Below are 10,261 nucleotides of genomic sequence, written 5' to 3'. Positions count from 1 at the left end.
ATAGCAATTGTAATGTTATGGAAGCAACACTTGGGATCTATGGAATAATCAGGTTCTGTATGGCCAACAAGGAACAGGAGGCCTGTGGCAGGTGTTGCATAGTGCGTTGTCACCAGTGGCGTACCGAGCATTGGGCAGTTAGGACAAGCTGCCCCAACACAGGCTCTTTTGAGAGCCCGGCCGGGATTTTTGTCAGCGGGACACTTCTTGTGTTAAGCACCTCAATGAGGGTGCCCAACGGGAAAGGTGTCCCGTTGGGAGGACAATGTGTGCTGAGCAATTCTTGCTCAGCATGCTCATTGTCCTAGCAGCAGGACACCTTACCCTTTCTGAACGGGAGAGGTGTCCTGCTGCCAGGACAATGTCCCAAGGAGCTCCGGGCAGCAGAGGGGCTCTCACGTTGCTCTGTGTCAACAGAGCATTTCAATGTCAGCCATTAGGCACTAATGGGAGGGAGGACTATTAGTAGGGACGTTTGTCCCTTTAGAAATGTGCATGGGAGGGAATGAGCAGCAGTGAGAAGAAAAGGGTGCATAATGTTGCATGCTTTATTTATTTATTTGTGTTTTTTTTATAACGTGCTTAATACATGAGTAAAATAATGACTATGGCTTTGCCCAAGGGGGATTTGTTAAGCTCACATTAACCTGCATGAAGCTATTGTGACTTTGCATGCAGGATGCGGAGAATAACATTAAAGCCATACTCTTATTGCTCAACATATTTCTATGATGATATATATATATATATATAATATAAAGCCAATTATGAAAGGCATTGTTACAAATAAAGTATTATTTAAGCACATGAAATGCAAAGGGAAACCTTAATATAAATATCTATATCAACTAAACCTGTGACGATGTGGTCAGTTGCTTAAATTGTCAACATCCCAATTCCACCATTTAACCAAAGTTATCCTGGGAAGATCTGAAGCTCTGTTAGTGTTTTACTCTGTAAGTGTTTTACTTCAGAGCATATGTTATTTTAGCTTTTATTTTCCACTAGACTTACTTATGGCAACTTATTCAGAAGTCACTTCCATGGTGCCTCCAAGTATCAAAGATTGATGTGAAGTTCATTTCTGTGAAGTCACTTCTGTTGGTGCAATCCATATGTAAATTGGTAAGTTTGTATGTATTTTGCACAGAGCTCTAATAGAGTTCCCTGCATCTGTAATGATTTTCAGTTTTATTTGTTTTGTTTGTGTTAAAATGCCATCTGCCACTAAAGTTACCAAAGAGGTAGATTGGGGCCGGGGTAGGCGGTTTGTGGGCGCGAATGACACCATAGGGAACTGCATGCACTGCATTTGGGGGGGAAGTAGTAGGACTTTTTTCATGTTTCGCTTCCCCCCCATGCTGGATACTCCTCTGGTTGTCACATGGTAAGCTCTAAATATTAATATATAAATATATATCAGAATTTATTTTAAATTTGAAAAAGTGGCCAACCAGTCACTTTCTCTGGCCACTTTTTCAAATTTAAAATACATTTGCGAAATATATATATATTATGGATATGCGAAGTTTCAGGAGAGAAAAATAGACATTTACCAGCTGTTGAGTCCTTGTCAGTTAACGGAACGCATCCAGCTTTTAAAGCACGGTTGAAGAGAGTCACTGACTTGAGCAGTAGTCAGGGTACAACGAACCCAGAAGGAGAGCTCTTCAAAGGCAGCGCCAGCCAACAGGTGTTCTTGACTGGAAAGCAGCAGGCTGGGGAAGTGTCCCTGCAGCATGGCTGGGGCAGGGTACTTAAGCGTTTGGGCAGGCTGCAGTCACTTCAGCAGGGTCTATGGGCATGGGATGACAAGCGTAGAAGGAGAATTCAAATGCAGCAGCAGCTGTGATCTGATCTAGAAGGCTGGTGCAGAGTCCTCCAAGCGTTCGCTCGGGCAGTAGTACAGTGAAACTGAAGCAGCAGGTCGGATCTGAGGTACTCACAGCCAGCACAAAGCTGAAGCTTAGAGAGACAAAATGCTTGCAGGATGTAGCATGCTTGCCTGGAGTGGCTCCTTTAAGGTAGGAGACTATCACTTTCCCGCAGCGCTAGATCGTTTAGTACGTCTGCGCAATAGTGCACCAGGGCCAGCACCTGCGCAGTAATGCAAGTCTTGTGAGGTGGGAGAAGCGGGTGAAACAAAGGAACTGGCGGATAGGCGAGTGTGTGGATGCTTTTGGTGGGTGACACCTGCCAAAAGCAGGTGTGTTGAGAGCTATGCTGAAGCACACTGCTCTTTTTGAGGAATCATTCTATCCTTCTGTATAAGATCCCGAACTGGCTAAAGATGTGTTCGAGAATGGTGGGGAACACTGAGGCATAGCTCTCAACCATTTGTCTCGCAAAGGCGGGTGAAATCTCCCGATTTTGTTTCTGGCGGGTGAGACACACATTGGAATGAATGGGCGTGCAGGAGGCTTGGCGGGTGAGTCAGCCCTTTGCAAGGCGGGTGACACCCGCCAAAAGCGGGTGAGTTGAGAGATATGACTGAGGACCAAATTCTGAAAAAGTAGCGCAAATGAAAGAAGCACAGAGAATGCATAGCTCTCAATCATTTGTGTCGCAAAGGCGGGTGAAATCACCTGATTTTGTTATTTGGCCGGTGAGAGCCTATTGGAATGAATGGGCGTGTAGGAGGCTTGGCGGGTGAGTCAGCCCTTTACATAGCTCTCAACCGTTTGGGTTGCAAAGGCGGGTGAAAACACACGATTTTATTTTTGGCGGGTGAGAGGCCCATTGAAACGAATGGGCTTGCAGGAGGCTTGGCGGGTGAGTCCGCTGTTTACAAGGCGGGTGACACCCGCCAAAAGCGTGTGAGTTGAGAGGTATGCCTTTACAAAGCGGGTGACACCTGCCAAAAGCGTGTGAGTTGAGAACTATGAGAATGTATGCTTGATGGTAGCAGGTGTGTGTACCTGAGAATCTAACGGCAGTGTCTGGCAACATGTTGGCTTTGCCAATGCTTGTTTAACAGGAATTCAGTACAAGGAACAGATATAAATCAAGTGGCTGAAGGCCCTTTTGGTTGGGACATTTTTATTACAGCAGTAGTGCATTTACTGCTGTAATTAATTACTTAGCTATCAGCAGACAACTTAGCAGAGAAATAACACTTGCAGAAAAAGGCTTCATGTTACTGCATGACAGCGTGAGCGCAAAGACATCCATAGAGGATATGTTTTTGACTGGGAACGGACTAGGCGTAAGTGGCATAGAAATTAAAATGGTAATGGACAGTAAAAAACTGGGTAAATAACCAAACACCACAAGATGTGCGTCGGCAACACATTCAACTCCCTTCTTCTATGTTCATCTCCCTGAGTGCTGTAATCCCGTGCATTAGTTTATTAGTTGGATGCTTTAGCCAAGTTGCAGCCAAAACTAAAAAGGAGATAGTGTTTGAGGTGCTAATGGTCCCGGGCTAATTGACTCTGTTTATTCGATTATCAAATGAGAGGAAGCACAAAACACAGATATTGACAGGGATTCAGAAACAGAACAAAAAACAAATATAAAATCCCATAATCTGCGATGTATGTTTTATGAATAATTCTTAAAAAGGTCCCATTCTGTCATTCTAATCAGAACGAGGCTTGAAACGCAACTCGTCCGCGTTCTCGCGCTATTTGAACGCTCCCTTCAAGAATGGCTCGCTTTCTGCACTTCCGGATTTCCCTGGCACTGTGTACCGCGCTCTCTCGCTCCCGCAGCCGGGCACCCCATCGCAAAAATCGAAATTTTGGGAGAGCCATCGCAACCGGCAGCGGAGGGTAACCTCGACCTAGAGCGCGGACCCCGCAAGTGCCTGGCGTTTCGCCACTCGAATACGGGTCCCCATTGCTTCAGGACGCGAAGTTGACAGTGAGTTGGCCAGAGCCTGGTTTTCTACTACAGCCTGGCGCTGCAGTGTGTACAGTGACTCTGCATGTATTCGCAACACCTGCACCCGCATGGTGTGCTATTTAGACGCCCGTGGAGGATCTAAAACCCTGCCCAGAGGAAATGGTCATGCTATCCCCATGATGTGCAGCGAGGCTTAATGGACTGTGGTTGCCAACTGCGTTGGAAGTTGGGATTGATGTGGCCGTTGGGTGTAAATGGCAGTGTCAACGACCCTGAACTTGCAGTGCTGTGCCATATACACTTGTGCTGCTGTGTAAGCTGGGTCTATTGGTTGAGCTGGTCATTGTGTTAATACAAATTGCCATTAAACTTTTTAGAGGAGCCTTTGAGGTAACTTTCAGTGTGCTTTGAAAATGTTTACAAGGGGAAATATACACGGCGCAGCTCGAAAGTAATTCCTATTTTTGGTCTCAAGACACCCATGCGTGCTGGTTACGGAGTGCTCCTCTCCCCTACGATGCCTTGGCTCTTAAATGTATTGCCCGAATTAAGACCATTTTCTTACATTGTTCTCTGCCTACTTCACACACTGAAAACCAATTTTACAGTGCATATACCTACGGATGAAATACTACCTTTTTCACATAATTTGTATTTGTTTATAATTCGTTTTGGGGTCTATTTTGTAGAATTATGTACGATGTTCAGATGGCCAGAGTTTGGGGAAAATGTTGTTTACCATAGTACATTTTTAATAAAGTGCGTATATAAAGTAAAGAAGTCCTCACTAAATTCTGTAGTTTCATTAATATTGTGGACACTTTTTTTTTTCTATTTTGCGGTTTTTCCCTCAGTTTGTTTTGTTGGTTAATCCATCCCAATCACTTAAACCTACGTTAAAGTGTGGCATCAAGAAGATTGATTATTTGTGTGGAGGAATTAAATGTATGTGTCTTAACCAGGCCATCATAGCAGGCAAAAAAACTACAAAATGTGTCATTTAAGCAGCATACGTTTTTTAAATGTCAATCTTGTGTTGGGCATGGTGCATAGTTCGAAAAAAGGGGCAGTGGGACCATTTTTAAAATTCCAGATATCCACCTTAGTTTTATGTAACCCTCTGACCCAGAATCCTCTTTACCACATCGTCTTTTTGGATTTGAATGGATGGTCTAACCAGCCCCGGGTCCTTTGATGTTGGGGCTTTAAAGTATTCTGCATAGCAAAACGGACATGGGTGTCTACCCAGACACGTTACAGCATAGTAGTGTGGGCTATTTGCAAAAAAAAAAAAAAACATTTACTGAAGTCATGCAGAGACCAATTTAAGAAACTATCCCGAATACTAAGCAGATGGAATGGAGGGTAGGATTAATGCATATGCAGGTGAGGATTGAGTTGGGTGGGATATATGACCAAATGATGGGGATGGATTAATGCGTAAGGGTACAGTGCAGGTGGAATTAATAGATTAGGTTTTGGGGCCTATGGCGTGAGGATGTATGGATGGATACATATGCAAGTGTGGTGGATTATCAGTTATTTAGTATCAAGCGTGTGGAGGAATGAGGACAGTAATATGAAAACCGCAGCATTGCGTGACCCCACCCAATGCTCACTTTGTAGCAGTTATCAAGTTGGAACATGTGCGACTTAGCATGGTATATGACTGATGGTGTATTTGCCAATTTATAGATTGAATGTGCTATTTAACTACTCATTTTACTAGCAGCTATGTCTTAGTATGTATGTATTATTGACAATGAAGATTGCCAAAGCGCCCAGCGCAGGAAGTCTTGATTCTATTAAAGACACGGAGGTGAGCATTATGCTGCTTCTTTATTACTGCCAAACACAGCAATTCAAATGTAATCCTTTTTTTATAAACTTCATTCTTTTTTTAGTAAAACAAACATTTTTGAAAAGAACATTTGAGTGAAAAATCTGTAACATGAGCTCTACTACAACTCCCATGAGGCTCTCTATCAGTAGTCCCTGCCTCAGTCTGGCCCTCCAATGAGAGCCCTCCTGCTCGTATAAGTCCCTCTTGAATCCAGTTACCTTCCTCTTTTTTTTACCTAAATTTTCTTGGAACTTGATGTAGATCTAAGCTGGCGCTGAAACTTCGCTGCCTGCCCTTTCCTGCTCCTGATATTCAGCCTTGCCTTCTCAATCTCTAGAGTTTTTCTGCTTCCCCCCCCCCCCCCCCCCCCTTGAATAAAAGGGAGATGACACATTAGGGAGGGGGAATTCGCTGCACTCATCATTCCTGTGCTTGAAAGAAAAGGTTAGATTCTCACATTACCATAGCGAATTCCCTCTGGGAGGGATAATGCTCACCTCCGTGTCTTTAATAGAATCAAAACTTCTGCACTGGGCGCTTTGGCAATCTTCATTCTATGACAAGACCGGAGGCGAGCATTATGGTTGTTCAAAGCTCTGAAACGCAGCACTGACAATGTTTTCCAATGGCTTGAAATAGAAAGTTCTGAAAACTGAGTCACTAGACCAATCTGCTGCTCTCAGAATTTCCTGCAGCGGAGCTCCGGCTGCAAAAGCTCCTGAAGCCATAGATCCTCTTGTCGAGTGTGCTGTGAAAACAGAAATGTCTATGCCCGCTTGCGCCATGACTTTTCATGCATCTAGCTATAGTAGCCGGGGCTACTGCTTTGAATGGCTTTCTGCATGCTATGAGCAATTGTTTCACGCTGCTGGCCTTACCACTGCGGTCGCTGCTTCATAACATTTGATGCATGTGGCAACACAAAGCTTACTGTTAGGAAAATACAGGTAAGATATGATTTTCGAATTGGTCTTGGTTCTCTGCGCTATATTAAATGCTATACCTTCCGGGTAGAACTTTCTATCAATCTCCAGAGCCTTTAGTCTCGTGTAGACGGGTTTCGGATGTAAACAGAGAAAGGTGGCTAACTTTCCAGACAATTGCTTCCCTTACAAAAGGTAATTCCTTGGCCACTGCTCGAATAGATGTAACGCCTTGTTGACATTCCACAGCACCGAGTACCTGGACTACGGGGGTTTCGTCATCTTCACTTCCTTGATCAGCCGAACTACCGCTGGATGTTCCCCGACTGGTTGCCCATTCATTAACTCGTGCCTTGCTGAAATCGCCGATCTGTTTACCCCAATTGTCCAAGCTTTCCCGCTCGTCGCCAGGGACGCTAGGAAATTCAAAATATGCTCTATAGGAGCTGAAAAGGGAGAAACACTCCTCCCCCTGCACCATAACTCCCAGGCTTGCCAAGCAGAATTATAGCTCCGGATTGTGGATGGCGCCCGCTACTATGAGCTCTGTAGCCTCTGAAAGGCCTGACAAACACCATCTGCGCCTGAAATTCTGCACGCTATTAGACTGAGATTGTTGTCCCGAATCAGAGGATGAGGCAAGCCTTTCGGATCCCCTAGGAGATCTGCTCTGTAGGCAATCTTCTGCGGGAAATCCGTGGAAAGTTCCATCAGAACTGGAAACCAAGCTTGCAATCTCCATCTGCTGTCACTAAAACCAGCTCCGCCTTGTTTCTGCGGACCTTCGCTAGTGTCCTCGCCAGCATCGCGAATGGCGGGGGAAAAGCATAATGGATGTTGCCCTTCCAGCAATGCAGGAAGGCGTCCGTCCCGGTGGCTCCCGGATCCAGTCTCCAGCTGAAATACTTGGGGAGTTTAGCCTCGACGCAAACAGATCTGTATCGAACAGACCCCACTTCCGCTGTAACCTCTTGAAGACTGATGTGTGCAACATCCAGTCGCTAGAGTCTGTCACGTACCAGGAGTTCCAGTCTGCAACTGCGTTTTTCATCCCCGGAAGATATTCCGCCTTGACCGCTATCTCCCTCTCTAGACAAGTGCCAGAAATCGTTGGCTAATTCTGCCAAAATCTTTGACTTCGTCCCTCCAAGTTTGTTGATATACCGAACTGCCGATATATTGTCCATTCTGAGAAGGTTACAACATTTCGCCTTCTCCTTGGAGAAAGCTTGAATTGCGAAGGAACCAGCTAGAAGTTCCAGGCAATTGATATGTAACGCCAGCTCCTCTTGATACCATTTTCCCTCGGTCTCCACTAGAACCCATCTCGCTCCCCAGCCTTATCTGCTGGCGTCTGATTCTATAATCCTCTCCGGTATCTCCCCGAATATGGTGCGCCCGTTCCAGGCCTCCATATTGCTGAGCCACTATTGGATCTCTGATCTAAGCTGACTAACTGGTGGTATCGCCACCCTCTGCGAAGATGTTATCTTGAGTCTCTGCAGGGCTCGATAGTGAAGGGGACCTGGAAAAATTGCTTGTATTGATGCGGCCAGTAACCCAACTATCCTGGCTAGACTCCGAAGCGATATAACCGTCTTCCTCAGGGTTGCTTTCAGATCTTTCTTTATTGATCTGATCTTTGCCATAGGCAGCTCTAAGGTAGCCTTCCTTGTGTCTATCATAAAGCCTAGGAATTCTATTCTTCTGCAGGGAGACAGCTCTGACTTTTCATAATTTATTCTGCTATGAGACGCATCGCCATTGCACTTGTTGTTGCAGTCTGTCTTCGGCCATGAATAAAATATCGTCTTCAGCCCCTCGTCTCAGGGCTGCTGCGAGGGGTCTTATCAGCTTGAAGACCCAGGGGGCTGATGCGAGGCTAAACGGTAGCGTCTTGAACTGCCACCTCTGGTCCTTACATATAAATTGTGCCGAAATTGAGGTGCTATACGGACTGTCACATACGCATCTTTTAGATCGAACCGCACTAGCCAATCTTCCTTTCTGAGCAGATCAGCCAGTAGATGGGAGTCCTTCCATCTTGAAATGCCTGTAGACTAGCCAGCCGTTCAGCTCTTTCAGGTTGATTACAGGTCGCACCTTCCCTTTCCTGTGCACTAAAAACATGTTGCTCAAGAAACCTCTTGAATGGGGTTGCGTGCCCTCTATTGCCCGCTTGTCGGCTAGCACCTGAATCTGTCTAATAGCTGCATCTCCTCCTCTGAACAGACGATGTGCAGTGTTTTTTTTTTCCTGAATGGGTATGCTTATGAAATCTAGGTGATAACCCTGCGCTGTCTGGAGGACCCACGCATCTGACTAAAGCTCTTGCCAATTGCGCATAAATAGCCCTGTCCTCACTCCTACTGGCGGGTGTATCGCTTTGCGCTCTCACCTGAGTTATTTTGATGTCTGCCTCTTCCTCTGAAGCTTCTACCCCGGTTCAGAAAGAACGTGTTCTGTTGGTGTCTCCCAGTATTGGGTTCTTGGTCCTTGGGGTCTTCTGTTCGTGTTGAAGCGACCGGCCCTGGCAAAAACTCGCCCGGGGAAAACTTTTTTAATGGAGGCCTTTGCTTTCTCCAGAGCTGCGTAGGTCCCCACAAACCTACTCTCTGCAAAGGTGTCCCCGAAGAGGAGTCCTTGGGCACCCTCTCCTGCCTCGTACAAGGCTAGATCGCCTAGCTCTGCGTCTATCTTAAGTAGCATGGACCTTCTCTCCACTGATACGGCCGCATTAGCGTTTCCAAGAATACAAACTGCATGTTGAGCCCAGCACGCTAGGATATTGGGGTCCACAGGCTCTCCTGTATCTCTGGCTCTTTCAGCCAAGTCCATAATTTTTGTTAATGGGCCAGATAGGTCCAGCACTTTGTCTTGACACGACCTCCAGGCCCCGTCCATACCCTTCCTGAGGCCTTTGCTCGCCTTGGAGACGAAAGACAGCATTTTGGGATCAAGCTCGGGAGTCTCCGATGCTTTACCGTTCAGCTCCAGCCTGGGGCACTCCGATCTAAGACGAAACCTCGTCTCTTTCTCTAACAGCTTCCTGATTTTCTGTGCCATGTAGATACCCACTCTAGGCGACTGGGTCCATTCGGAGGACCTCGGGTGATGGATTGTGTCTGTTTCAAACATATCGGAGATCATCCTCCGGGGTTCTCTACACTATGCTGGCTTGTGAGGTACCTATTACTCTGACATGTTCTGGTACCTTATCAATTCTTTGTATTTCGTCATCCTCCTGCTCAAACTCTTCAGATTGCGACCTAGCATCCCCTATATTTTCTTCCCCTGGGGTGGAGAGGGAGGCTGGGCATAGCTGATCTGGCCAACAAAGCGTCTTTTAACCTATGGAATGCATAAGCTGCCTCCAGGGGCTTCTGTCTTGTCCCCGTGATAGAGCCCGGGGGGGGGTAGAAGAGTGCTTCCTCTTCTGGGCCACCTTACGCCCCCTATTCGAGTCTTCCAGAGGCTTAGTGGAGGTCCCCTCATCAGGATCTTCTTGCAAGCCAGCCTTATTGCCCAATATATTTTCAAGAGCTAACAATCTCTCCTGAATGGGTTCCACTCTCTGAGCTACTGCTCTGGCAAGGGAGTCCCCTAGTACTTTTCTAAAACTGAGAGATAGATATATCTCTTCCTGCTG

At 46.1% G+C, this 10,261-nt stretch overlaps 1 protein-coding gene across 2 annotated transcripts in view; it reads left to right on the top strand.

Annotated features, from left to right (window-relative positions):
- The first annotated feature begins 3,635 nt into the window (after positions 1–3,635).
- The window catches only part of MKNK1 (MAPK interacting serine/threonine kinase 1), a 254,248-nt gene continuing 247,622 nt past the window's right edge, over positions 3,636–10,261 (top strand). Inside the window, exon 1 of one of the 2 annotated variants that reach the window (XM_069642263.1) lies at positions 3,636–3,864. The gene's annotated coding sequence lies outside the window, so the exon portion shown is untranslated. The remainder of the gene's footprint in view (positions 3,865–10,261) is intronic. The other variant, XM_069642264.1, reaches the window with a different exon arrangement.

Source organism: Ambystoma mexicanum, chromosome 1q (assembly GCF_040938575.1).
Source record: "Ambystoma mexicanum isolate Mex_15411 chromosome 1q, UKY_AmexF1_1, whole genome shotgun sequence".
In the NCBI taxonomy this organism is placed as follows: Eukaryota; Metazoa; Chordata; class Amphibia; order Caudata; family Ambystomatidae; genus Ambystoma; species Ambystoma mexicanum.
Note: the sequence above shows the minus strand (reverse complement) of the source record. Positions and strands in the feature narration are given on the sequence as shown.